This window comes from Lonchura striata, chromosome 5, assembly GCF_050655825.1.
Source record: "Lonchura striata isolate lonStrDom1 chromosome 5, ASM5065582v1, whole genome shotgun sequence".
NCBI lineage: Eukaryota > Metazoa > Chordata > Aves > Passeriformes > Estrildidae > Lonchura > Lonchura striata.
In genome coordinates, this window is record NC_140707.1 from 5,690,139 (window position 1) to 5,703,521 (window position 13,383).

The 13,383-nt window shown below is 53.6% G+C and overlaps 1 long non-coding RNA gene across 2 annotated transcripts in view; it reads right to left on the reverse strand.

The window, feature by feature from the left end:
• Positions 1-12,784, reverse strand: part of LOC146767165 (uncharacterized) — a 183,841-nt gene extending 171,057 nt beyond the window's left edge. For both annotated transcript variants that reach the window (XR_014955921.1, XR_014955922.1), the window contains exon 1: positions 11,817-12,784. This is a non-coding gene — a long non-coding RNA (uncharacterized LOC146767165). The remainder of the gene's footprint in view (positions 1-11,816) is intronic.
• Positions 12,785-13,383: the final 599 nt, after the last annotated feature.

The following is a 13,383-nucleotide window of genomic DNA, read 5'->3' on the forward strand; positions in this document are numbered from 1 at the left end:
TTTCTCCATGAACAGGTGCCCATGTGCAGCCACAGCAAATGTCCAACAGCAGCTCCATCAGCCACTTCCTCCTGCTGGCACTGGCAGACACGCGGCAGCTGCAGCTCCTGCACTTCTGCCTCTTCCTGGGCATCTCCCTGGCTGCCCTCCTGGGCAATGGCCTCATCATCAGCGCCGTAGCCTGCGGCCACCACCTGCACACGCCCATGTTCTTCTTCCTGCTCAACCTGGCCCTCAGCGACCTGGGCTCCATCTGCACCACTGTCCCCAAAGCCATGCACAATTCCCTCTGGGACACCAGCACCATCTCCCACTCAGGATGTGCTGCACAGCTCTTTTTCTTTATGTTCTCCGTCTCAGCAGAGTATTTCCTCCTGACCATCATGTGCTATGACCGCTACGTGTCCATCTGCAAACCCCTGCACTACGGGACCCTCCTGAGCAGCAGAGCTTGTGCCCACATGGCAGCAGCTGCCTGGGCCAGTGCCTTTCTCAATGCTCTGCTGCACATGACAAATACATTTTCCCTGCCCCTGTGCCATGGCAATGCCCTTGGCCAGTTCTTCTGTGAAATCCCAGAAATTCTCAAGCTCTCCTGCTCACAGTCAAATCTCAGGGAACTTGGGTTTCTTGCTGTTAGTGCCTGTTTGGCACTTGGTTGTTTTGTGTTCATTGTTTTCTCCTATGTGCAGATCTTCAGGGCTGTGCTGAGGATCCCCTCTGAGCAGGGACGGCACAAAGCCTTTTCCAACTGCCTCCCTCACCTGGCCGTGGTCTCCCTATTTGCCGGTACTATTATATTTGCTCACCTGAAGCCCCCCTCCATCTCCTCCCCATCCCTGGATCTGGCCCTGTCAGTTCTGTACTCGGTGGTGCCGCCAACCCTGAACCCCCTCATCTACAGCCTGAGGAACAAGGAGCTCAAGGCTGCAGTGAGGAGGCTGATGACTGGATGCTTTCAGAAACATTAAACAGCTGGCCAATTTCTGCAAATCACTTGTAATAAAAGTATTTTTTTTTTACTTCTAGTTGGTTTATTTTTGTGGTTTTTTTTCTTTGTTTAAATTTTTTCACATTGTCGAGAAAGAAAGGCCATTATTTGTGCCATTTCTCATTTTGTTTCTCCCCACCTTCCTTGTGGCCACAGACTGTCAATGCGGGTCTGTGCTCATGGTGGATTTAAAGGAACTCAAGGATGTCCCAGCACAGTTTTCTGCAGAGATGCCCTTTTGTTGCCTTCTCTGGAGCTGCAGCAGCAATGTCTGTGTGCAGAGCTGGGGCAGATCAGTGCTGGCACAGCAGCTGTGCCCAGGAGCAGCAGCACTTGGTGCTGCCAGTGCTGCTCCCGTGGCCCTGCCCCGCTGCCCTGGTGGCCCTGGTGTTGCTGCAGGGCCTGAGTGCTCTCGGGGCCGGGCACAGTCCTGGGGGTGGCAGTGCCGGGGCTGCAGCAGGGACAGGCCATGGGCACTGCTGGGGCAGCGCTGACGCCTCAGGCCAGGGCCTGGGGGCTCCAGGCTCCTTGCCCAGGCTCTCTCAAGAACACGGCCAGGCCAATGCTCAGCACAGAAAACCCCCGTGAGCAGCCCCAGGCTGGCCGTGGGCAGGCTGGGGGCAAACAGCATGGCTGGTGCTCTGCAAGGGCCCTGGGGGAGACGGGAAGGAGCAGCAGAGCAGGAACTGATCCATCCCCAGTGCTGCACAGCCCAGGGCAGCGTCCCAGAGCGTCCTCATGGAGCTGCCAACAACATCCCCCCTCTGCAGCCCTGGCCTCTCCCCCAGCTCACAGAGGTGCCGCATCCTTGCAGGCACAGACACAGCAGATCTGGCTCAGCAGCCCCTGTTTGCATTGCACACAGCAGGCGGGAGCACCCCCATGCTGGTGCTGTGGGGACATGAACCTGAGGCAGCACAAATGCCATCAGCCCCTGGGGCCAGGAAGGGCTGGGGGACGCCAGGGAAACCACTCAGCTTTGTCCTGGCCTCTGCAGTCAGCCAGAAAGTTTGTTCCCATCAGCTGGGAGTTTCCTGTCCCACTGCAGATGCTACTGCTCAGAGCTAGGGCTGCCTGGCAGCCACCCCCAAACTGCCCTGAGCATTTCCTTAGCTTCACCTTTGCTTTCTTTCTTCTTCCTGATACAATTTCTTCCTGTTGTCCACCCCTGTTCCCTCCCCTGCCCACAGCCCATCCCTGTTTGCCTTTTCCTCTCTGGCCCCACTCCCCATTGCAGTTCCTGACTTGGCACCATGGGAACATCCCTTGGGGAGCAGGATCATCCCACAAGTGCTGCAGGAATTGTCTGCAGGCTCCTGCAGTGCCTGGTGCTGCTCCCTTGCCAGAGGCACCCCAGGCCAGGGGGGCACATCTGGGCTGCTGTGTCTGGCTGTGGGGCTCCCTGTTCTGGGCAGTGAGGAGGAGCTGCAGAGGCTGTGCAGGACTGACAGGATGGGCTTTGGGGCTGTGAGGAGAAGCTGAGGGACCTGGGCTGCTGTAGCTTCTGAAGAGGAGGCCCAGGGCTCCTCCTGCAACTGCTCCAAGGGTGGTTTCAGAGAATCCCAGCACCAGCAAAGTTGGAAAAGACCTTGGAGATCATCACATCCAAGCTGTGCCCTGACACCGTCTTTTCTCCCCTGAGCTTCCTCTTCTCCAGGATCAACATCAGCCTCTCCTCACAGGACTTGTATTCCAGATGCATCACCGGCTTGTTGCTCTTCTCTGGACATGCTCCAGCCCCTCCATGTCCTTCCTAAATTTGGGGCCCAGAACTGGACACAGCACTCGAGGTGCTGCCCAACTAGTGCTATGCGCAGGGGAAGAATCACTGCCCTGCTCCTGCTGGCCACACCATTCCTGATCCAGGCCAGGAGCCATTGGCCTTCTTGGCCACCTGGGCACTCTGCTGGCTCATGTCCAGCCTGCTGTCCATCAGTCCCTGCAGGTCCCTTTCTGCCTGGCTGCTGTCCAGCCCCTCTGTCCCCAGCCTGTAGCGCTGCTGGCGTTGTTGTGGCCAAAGTGCAGGACCCGGCACTTGGACTTGTTAAACCTCACCTTGTTGGATTTGGGGCCTGGATCCAGCCTGTCCAGGTTCCTCTGCAGAGCCCTCCCACCCTCCAGCAGACCAACACTCCCAGACAACTTGGTGTCACCAGAGTTCCATGAGTCCCCAGAGTGTCCCAATGGTCTCCATGATTCCATGAGGCCTCCCAGTGTCACAATGTCCCTTTGGTTCCATGGGACCCCTTGGTGTCACAAAGTCCCTTGGATCCTTGGGCCCTGCAGTGTCACAATGTCATTGTGGTCCCCAAGGCCCTGCAGTGTCACAGGGGATCCTTGGTTCCATGAGGTCTGGCAGGCAGCAATGCTCTCCTTGGTCCCAGAGTGTCACAATGGCCTCTTGGTCCCAAGGGTCACCACGGTGTCAAACATGTTACCTTCATTCCATGAGTTCCTGAGGGGCAGCACTCAGTTCCATGGGGCCCACCAATGTCACCATGGTCCCATGATGACACGAGGTCCTGCTCTGTCACAAAGCTCTGCATGGTTCCACAAGGCCCTGCAGGGTCACAGTGGCGTCTTGGTTCCATGAGGCCTCAGAGTGCCTCAAGGAATTCCTTGGTGCTGCAGTGTCACAACTGAGCCCTGGTGACACAAGATCCTGCAGTGTCACCCAGGACCCTTGGTTTCATGGGACACCACAGCATCACAACTGTTCCCTCAGTTCCCAGAGTCCTTGCAATGGAGCAATGGCCCCTTGATTCCATTGTCCCCAGGCTCTCCCAAGGGTCTCCTTTGTTCCACAGTGGCACAATGGCCTCTTGATTCCACAAGGCCCTTCAGGGTCACGATGGCCTCTGTGGTCCCACCAGGACCCAGACTGTCACAATGCACTCCTTGCTTCCATTCAGCCCCACAGTGTCACAGTGGCCCCGTGGCTCTGTGGTGCCATGTCGTACACAGTGTCACCATGGTCCTCTTAGTGCCACCAGGCCCCGCAGTGTCACAATGTCCCCTTGCTTCCCCAGGGCCCTGCAGTGTCACAATCATCAGAGAATCAACCAGGCTGGAAAAGGCCTTGGAGAGCATCAAGCCCAACCTGGGACCCAACACCACCTTGTCACCCAGACCATGGCACTGAGTGCCACATCCAGTCTTTCCTGAAACACTTCTAGGGACAGTGACTCACCCACCTCGCTGGGCAGTTCATTCCAATGCCCAGTCACCCTTTGCGTGAAGAATATTTCCTGATGTCCAGCCGAAACATCCCCTGGTACAGCTGAAGGCTGTGTCCTCTGACCTGTCACTGCTCCCTGGGAAAAGAGCCTGACCCGCACCTGGATCCATCCTCCTGTCAGGGAGTTGCAGAGAGTGATGAGGTCTCCCCTGAGCCTCCTCTTCTCCAGGATAAACAATCCAAACTCCCTCAGCCACTCCTCACAGGATTTGTGCTCCAGATCCCTCACCAGCCTTGTTGAACTTCTCTGGACACACTCCAGCCCTCCATGTTCCTCCTAAATCAGGGGCCCAAACTGGACACACCACTCAAGGTGCTGCACAACCAGTGCTGAGCACAGGGGAAGAATCACTGCCCTGCTCCTGCTGGCCACATCATTACTGATCTATAGAAGTGCCAGGGGTTGAATGAGGGAAATGGTGAGGAGGGGGTGGGGACAAAATATTGATTGTCAGCCATGAAAAGTCTTGATTTTCATATCTGTTCAGACTGCATTAGAAGGTGCTGGGGATCAATATCAATTGGACATTGCTGATATCAATCTATAAACAGGAAAAGAAAACAGGACAAAACAGTCCTCTCTGCATTGTTTTTAATACAGTATATTCACTTTGAAGACACTTCCAAAATCTGTCTATATAACCACAGAAGAAATGAAAATATAAGATATTCTCAGCAGTTTATCTTCTTTGTGTGTTTTGAACAAATGGTTTTGAAATTTTTTTAGTGAATTCCTGAACTGAAGAGCTCAAGAAAGAAGAGGAAAATTCATCAGGAACCTCCAAGTGGCTGAGGATGCATCCCCATCACAGCAGCAATGAGCAGAAATGGGCACAGCTCTGTGGCTGCCCCAGCTCTGGGATGGGCCCTGGGCCTGGAGCAGGAGCAGCTCTGGAGGGCCCCAGGGCCGGGGCTCTTGTGCTGGCCTGGGCAGATGGGATGGCAGGAGGGGCTGCAGAGCTCTCAGCACCTCAGGCAGAGGGGAGCAGGGCAGCCAGGGAGCTCCTTTGGTCTTGGCCAAGCCCCTTCCCCCATGGTGGGGCTGAGTCCTGGCTGAGCTGCAGCTGCTGCTGTGCCCTTGGCAGGGGCTGAGGCCGTGGGGCAGTGCCCAGAGCAGCCTGGGCTGAGCAGAGCTGTGGGGCCAGAGCCGGCTGGGCTGTGCTGGGGAGAGGCCCTTGGTGCTGCCCAGAGCTCAGGGCAGCTGGCAGAGCTGGCAGGGAGCTGGGCTGGGCTGGGAGAGCCTGGCACAGAAACCATCAGTGTCCATCTCAGCCTGGCTGAGCGGGCAGGGGCAGGAAGATCATCCAAGGTCCACAAGTTCTCTGTGTGGGAGCTGAGCCTGTGGCCCCCTGAGCCCTCCCAAGTGCTGGGGCTGCACCTCCAGCTCCAGAGGAGATGTGACAGATGGGAGCAGGGACATATAATTCCTGGTGGACTCTTCCTTGGGTTTGCTTATACGGGTGACCTGGATCTATATGTAGATGAGGTATTTAGTGTCAGATAACACTGTGAGAGTGATAAGAATAATATTTTTTAGCTGAAAATTATATTTCACACATAATGCACAATGAGAAAAAAATATACATAGGATCAGAAGAGCATCTGCGTTTTTCAGAGAATGAGAGACTCATTGATGTTCCAGCAGCCAAACCTGTTCAAATGCTTTCAAAGGCTTTCAAGGGCTTTCTTGAGATGAGATGTGACCACCAGAGGCCAAGGCCAGCCAGAGCTGTCTGTCCTGGCAGATTTTGGGTGGGATTACTCTTGCATATATGAAAGTTTTCAGGAGGAGTATCCATTTTGGCCATGGGCACCTGGAAAGATGGATGGTTCTTTTCCATAGGAAGGAAAGCACAGAGCCCCAGTTCTCCAGGGGCTGATGAGAGGCGGCCCTCAATATTCCAAGATCAGCTGGACCTGTCAGGTGGCCCCTGGGAGGCCAAGCCAGCCAGACCTGTTCCCTGTTCCCTTGGTTTCATGGAGCTCTGCAGTGTCCCAATGTTCTGCTTGCTTCTGAAGTGTGGCCCCTTCCTTCCATGAGGCCCCGCAGAGTGACAATGGCCCTTGGGTTCCACAAGGCCCCACAGTGTCACAATGGTCTCACAGAAAGGAAACCACAGAGCCCCTGGGTTTCAGGATCTGATGAACTCTGCAGTCACCAGAGGCCAAGGCCAGGCAGACCTGTCTGTCCTGGCAGGTTTGTCTGTGACCAACCCTTGGATATTTGGAATTGTGACTGTAGAATCCCAATTTCAGCCATTTGTAACTGGAGGAGAAGGCCAGTTCTTTTCCATAGGAAGGGAAGCATGGATCCCCTGTGTTTGGAAGGCAGGTGAGAGCCCACCTAAGGATGCCAAGGCCAGCCAGACCTGTCTGTAATGGCAGCTTTTGTGTAGGAGCAATCTTTGACTATAGGGCTTCTGGAGGTGGAATCCAAATTTTGGCCATGGACACCTGGCTGAAAGAAGGAGATGGATGAAGGATGAAGGATGGTTGTTTTTTATAGGAAGGAAAGGGCAGAGCCCCAGTGTTGCAGGGCAGAATAGGGAGACCACCAGAGGCCAAGACAAGCCTGGGCAGTCTGTCCTGGCAGGTTTTGTCTGGGAGAAACCCTTGCATGTAGGGAATTTTGGAGGAAAAATACCCATTATGGCCATGGTTGCCTGTGCAGGAGGGATGGTTCTTTTCCACAGGCAGAAAAGCACAGAGCCTCAGTGTTTGAAGGCAGGTGAGAGCCAGCTCTCAGGAAGAAAAGGTCAAACACACTTGTTGGTAATAGCAGCTTTTGTTTAGGAGCAACCCCTGAATAGTGGGAATTTTGGAGGGGGAATTCCATTTTGGCCATGGATGTATGAAGGAGAAGGGCAGTTCTTTTCCATTGGAAGGAAAGCCCAGAGCCCCAGGGCTCTGTTTCAGGGGTACATGAGAAGAAACCCTCGATATGCCAAGGTCAGTTGGACCAGTCAGGCCAAGCCAACCAGACCCGTGACCTGTTCCCTTGGATCCATGGGGCCCTGCAGTGTCACACTGGCCCCTTGTTTCCATGGGGCCCTGCAGTGTCACACTGGTGGTGTCATATTGGATCCTTGGTTCCATGAGGCCCAGATGTGTCACGCCGGCCTCTTGTTTCCATGGGGCTCCATAGTGTCACAATGGTCCCTTGCTTCCATGAGGCCTTGCAGGGTCACAGGGGTCTCCTTGGTGCCACAGGGTCACAATGGACCCTTGGTTCCATGGGCACTCACAGTGTCAGAAGGGTCTCCTTGGCTCCATGGGGCCCTGCAGAGCCCCTTGATTCAACGAGGCCTCAAAGTGTCAGAATGGCCTCCAGGATTCCAATAGGCCCCACAATGTCACAATGGACCTTTGGTTCCGTGGGGTCCCACACTGTTCCATGAATCCTTAGTTCCATGGGCCCTGCAGCTCCTTGGTTCCATGGTGCCACTCAGTGTGACAGCTGCCCCTTGGCCTGCCAACACTCCATAGTGTCACAATGGCCCCTCGGTTCAATGGGGCCTTGTGGTGTCACAATGGTTCAGTGAGACCTTTAGTGTCACAGGAGTGTCCATGATTCCATGAGTGTTGGAACCCTGGATGCTGAGAATGTTAAACTTGCTGTGCTGAAAGGCACAGACTTGCAAGAGAACAGTGCATTTGACCTGAGGCTGTGGAGAAGGCTTCCAAAATTGATTAATAGCACTGGGGTTACGGGTGCATAGTTGGTTAGAGGTGTATACTACCACAGGGCGGAAAAATTAGAGTTTGGGGTTTCAGAACATAGTAATAAATATGAAGCAAGATGGAGGTTTTAGGGTGGAGACACATTCTTCTTATTTACCTTCTTACATTATTCTTTATGGCTTTGGGTGATATTTTGTGATTGGACAGAAAAGTCCGCATTGCTGACTTCGAGGGATCAGTTATTGGGTCAAAAGGGAAAATAATATAGGTGTCATTTCTTGGTTGGATAGTTTTTAAAGACCTTGTAACAAGAAATTATTTGGCCATTTTGTGACTTGCTAATGAAAGACTGCAGAACTCACAGTTGTGAGGCTGCAACACTGATAAGAAACAAGAAGCACCTGAGTCTGAACACGAATTATCGTCTCAGGCACCTAAAATCCTGACCAGGACACAGGTAGAAAAAACAAGCAGAGCACCCACACCTAAGGCCTGGCAGTGTGACAACAGACCATTGGTTTCACTGAGCCCCACAGTGTCACGATGGTCCCCTTGGCTCCACGAGGCTCTGAAGTGCCACAGAGGCCCTTTGGTTTCACAAGGCCTCAAAATGTAGGAATGGTCTCCATGGTTCCATGAGACCCTGCTTGGTCACAATGGACCTTTGGTTCCAGGATGCCCCAGAGTGACACCATGGTGACACAATGGTTCCATTGGACCCTTCATCCCAAGGAGACCCGCAGTTTTCACTGTAGTCCCCTTGGTTCCATGAGGCCCTGCCATGCTCTCATGGCCCCTTGGTTCCAGTGAATCCCAAAGCGTCAGAACAGTCTCCATTGTTCCATGAGGCCCCACAAAGTCACTGTGCTCCCCCTGGTTCCACAGGGCCCCACAGTGTCACAATGGACTCTTGGCTCCATGAGGTGCCACGCTGTGTCACAATGGCTCATGGTTCCATGAGGCCACACAGTTTAACAATGGTCCCTTGGTTCCATGAGGCCTCGCTGTGTCACAATGGACTTGGGGTTCCATGAGCTTTCCTACTGACAAAAACAGTCTCCCTGGTTCCACAGTGTCACCATGGTCCCTTTGTTCCATGAGGTTCCATGGCAGAACCTTGGTTCCATGGCCACCTTGGTTTCGTGTGACCTTGCAGTGTCACAATGGACCTGTGGTTCCACGAGGCCTTGCTGTGTCAGAATGGCCCCTTGGTTCCAAGAGGTTTCTCAGGGTCACAATGGTCTCCTTGGATCCGTGGTGTCACAATGGACCATTGGTTCAATGTGGCCCCAGTGTGCCAAAATGGATTTTGGCTCCATGGGGTTTCGCTGTGTCACCATGGACCCTTTGTTCCAGGAGTTTGCACAGAGTCACAGCTGACTCCTGGGTTCTGTGAGGCCCCATGGCCACCAAATCTCTGAAATATCAGAACAAGACTCCTTAACACTAATTTGCTATTTAAGAGGGGATCATTTATTCAGGCCTGAGGTCTAGCGAGGAATAACTCCTACCCTTATGTGGACACGTAACTCTACCAGTGTGTTGCTTATACACAGTCACTAAATGTGTATTACAATTTACCCATTGCCATAAAACCCACCCCAAGTTCCCAGGTTCAGTCCTTGCTTTTTCTATCACTGCATTCTTGAGCCAGATGTCTTCTACACTTCCAACTGTCCTTGCTGGAAAAGCAGCTCCTGCACAACTTGTTCCTGTGTTAAAAGTTCCCAGGAATGGTAAAAATGGAATTAACCCTTTGGGTATCAGCCCAAGTCTTTGTGTGGCCAGGCAGGGGCAGCAGGAGGCAGAGCTGCCAGCAAAGGAAGGGCCAGCGAGGTGGGGCAGCCGGGGGTGACGACAGCCTGCAGGGACAGAGGCGCAGGGCAGGGACACCGTGGGACAGCCTGGGCTGCAGAGGGCTCAGGGATGTGCAGCAGCTGCAAGGCCCTGACAGAGCCAACCTGTGCAGCCCTTTGGCCATGGCTGCTGGCCCTGGGCCTGAGGCCACGAGAGGACAAGTGACCCTTGCAGCCCTGGGGCCTCAGTGCCTCCTTGTCCCTGCTCAGCAGCCTGGCAGGGGCCTCCCCATGGTCCTGCCCTTGGCACTGCACATCCCCACATGCCAGTGCCCATCCCGGGAAGAGCCCTGAGCAATGAGGGAGGGACAGGATCTGCCTTGCCAGGGGCTGGGGCTCAGGCCTGGGCCCTTTGCATTCCTGAAACACATCCAGGTTTGCTCAGCACCAGAGACACCTTTCCCTTGCTTGTCCCCAGCTGTCATCACTACCTTCAGTGTTCTGCTCTGACTGGAACCTGGGGACACTTTCTAAGTCGTGTCCTCAGTGGGACCCATTAAAACTTCAAGAAACTTTGGAGTTTTAATTTAACTTTGACTCCTTGAGAAGTTTTTTGAAGACACTCTCAGGGACTGAGTCTGATGTAAACAACTCCAAAGCCCTGAGAGGGTCATTAAAGTTTTCCTATTCCAGTTGTGGAGAAAGATTTCAAAGTGCTTGTAAGAAATACACATTCCTGTTTTAAAGGGTGTATTTTATTACATTTCTCTTTAGATCAGAGGTGATTGCAGCATTCTGTGATTGATATTGAGCCAGGGTCTCCCCTCAGGAGCTCTGGCCTGCTCAGAGAAGCTGTGCCCTGAGCTCTGGCCCAGCGTGGACAACCTTGCTCCACATTGCCCCAGCCCATCCTGTCTGTCCTCACTCACCTGGGACCTGCTGTGCCTGCAGAGCTGGCTGCACCCAGCCTAAGAGGGGCTTTCCCTTTTTCTATGTTTGAAGCAATCTAAAACCCCTGAGTTTCCCCATGAAAACAGACACCCTCCTCAGGTGTGTGCCAGCCCAAGGTGCCACCAAAACCACTCCAGCCTGGCCCTGGGCCAGCTGTGAGGGTGGATCATCAGCCCCAGCTGCACTGGGCACTGCAAGGGGCTGTGGCCATGGGCACTGCACTGACCCCACTGCTGGGTTTGGCTGCCACGGCAGCCCTGAGAAATTAAACTGTCCTTGGAAACACTGGGGAGGACTGGGACATACTGGGGAACACTGGGAATGCTGTGGGAGACACTGGGACATACTGGGAGTGATCCTGTGGGGCACTGGGACAGCCTGGGAACATGAGGAACACTGAGGGGGAATCTTGGTGGGCTGGGATGGACTATGGGGGTACACTGGGACACACTGGGACATACTGGGAGTGAAACTCGGAGTGAAACTGGGACAAACCAGGGACATTGTGGGGAAGACTGGGCAACACTGGGGCATATTGTGGATGACATTGGGAGGAACTGGGAGGGCCTGGGAATGAACTCAGGTGTATTGGGATGAACTGGGCTGTGCTGGGAGGGACTGGAGGGGCACTGGGTCTGTACTAGGAGTGGGCAGTTCCCGCCCCCGCCGCCTCCCATTGGCGGAGACTCCCGCCCATCATCACTGCCCCCAACCAATCAGCGCCAGGGATCATGGCTTTGGGGGCGGTGCCTGAAGTCAGCGACATCTTTTCTTTTGCCTACAACTCCCGTCATGCCCCGCGGCCCAGTAGAGCCCCATGGGGGCCGGGACTACAACGCCCGTCATGCCCCGCGCTCCACAGGACCCCGGTACCGCCCCCATCTGTCCCATCAGTGTCCCCCAGACCCTCCGGGATCCCCAAGTCCCCCCCAGCACCCATTCGGGACCCCCCAAAAGCGTCCTCGGATCCCCTGAGTGCTCCCAGCCCCACAGGTGCCCGGTACAGCCACTTCTGGGAATTCCTCTCCTCTCATCCCCCGCGGCCTCAGAGCCCCTCAGAACACAGTGCTGCGCCTAAAATTCCTGCCGTGCCCTGCGCCCTAAGGAACCCGGTTATATCTCTCCAAGCTCCCCCGAGTGCTCCAGAGCCCCCGAGCACCTCAAGTCGCGGCTCGGATGCAAAAGTGTCCCCGAGGTCTTCCCGAATCGCAAACGCCGCGTCCGAGCCACTTCCGGGACTACAGCTCCCGTCATGCTCCGCGGCGCATGCCCAGCGCTGTTCCAGCCGTGACTTCATCTCCCGTCATGCACCGCGCCCCACCGAGTGCCGCTGCCGCTGTGCCTGGAACTCCCGTGATGCTCCGCGGCCCCGTTACACCACATTGTACCCGCGCCTACAACTCCCATCAGCCCCCGCGCCCCAGCGAGCCCCGCCCGAGCCCCCCGAGTGCCCAATCAATAGCCAATAGTGGTCAATGAATTAATGAAGGGAATTGTGTTACTTAGAACAAATTACCAATAACTTTTTGGTTACAAAACACATATAGAAATTTTTTATAGAACCATTAAAATGAAATAATAAAATATAGAATAATATTATTATGCATAAGAAAAATAAAAAATATTTATTATTAAGCTAAAATTAATTTAATTAATTTGATTAAAATGTAACTTAATTTTAATTATGTAAAAATACATAATTTTTAAAAAATGTTTTAGGATGGCAGCCCCAGGTGGGCAATATCTGGGGGTAAGGGGTATGTGGTAAATGGATGTGATTAATGCTGAATAAATTGTTGTCCTAGATTGCAAGGCAAGATGTATTCAATTGCTGTCTGTTAGAGGCTGGTTCGCTTCATTGTTTATTTTATCTTTTTCTTTTCTTGCCTAATAAAGAACTGTTATTTCTGCTCCCATATTTTTGCCTGAGAGCCCCCTTAACTTCAAATTTATAGCAATTTACAGGGAGGGGGTTCTACATTTATTTTTTTCCCCATTTCGGGGAGGCTCCTGCCTTCCTTAGCAGACTCCTCTCTTTGCAAACCAGGACAGATTTTGGCACCCAACGTGCGGCTCGAGGGCACAGGAACAAAAAAGGGAATAACAGTTCTTGAGTAATCCAATTTTTGTGTGCTGCTACAGAAACCTCATTAAGTAGCACCCTGTGCTCCAGCCTGCCCTGGTTTGGGTGGCACGGAACCGTGGCTGCATTTCTCCATTTGCAGGTCCTGATCTAAACACGGCTCCTACAGCCAAGGCTGCTGTGGCTGTTCTCTGGTTTGTTTTATGGGTGAATAAGGGGAAGAATTCATGGATCTTTAACTTCCTCTGGGAAGCAGGCACATGGATTCACAGCTATCACACACTGACTGTGTGTTTTTGGGGTTACTTTAATAATGGCACCTACTGTGAGGAAATTACACCAGGGGAAATTTTCTCCCAAGCCTTTAACCATCTCTTTGGGTTTGCCCCACCAGTTTGTGAAGGGCTCAGATCCACTCCAAATACCAATGATATCATACAGGGGCTGTGTTGCTGTTAGCCCTGTTCTATTTGGCACTGAGAGACAAGGGAAGATTAACCTGGATAACCACCCTGACACCCAGCCCAGAACCTGACACGGCCCCAGAGACCAGGGATGCTGCTGCCCCAGAGCCTGACCCTGCCCCACAGCCACCCCAGATATGAACCACCCAGACTGGGTGGGGGTCTGGTGAGGGAGATGC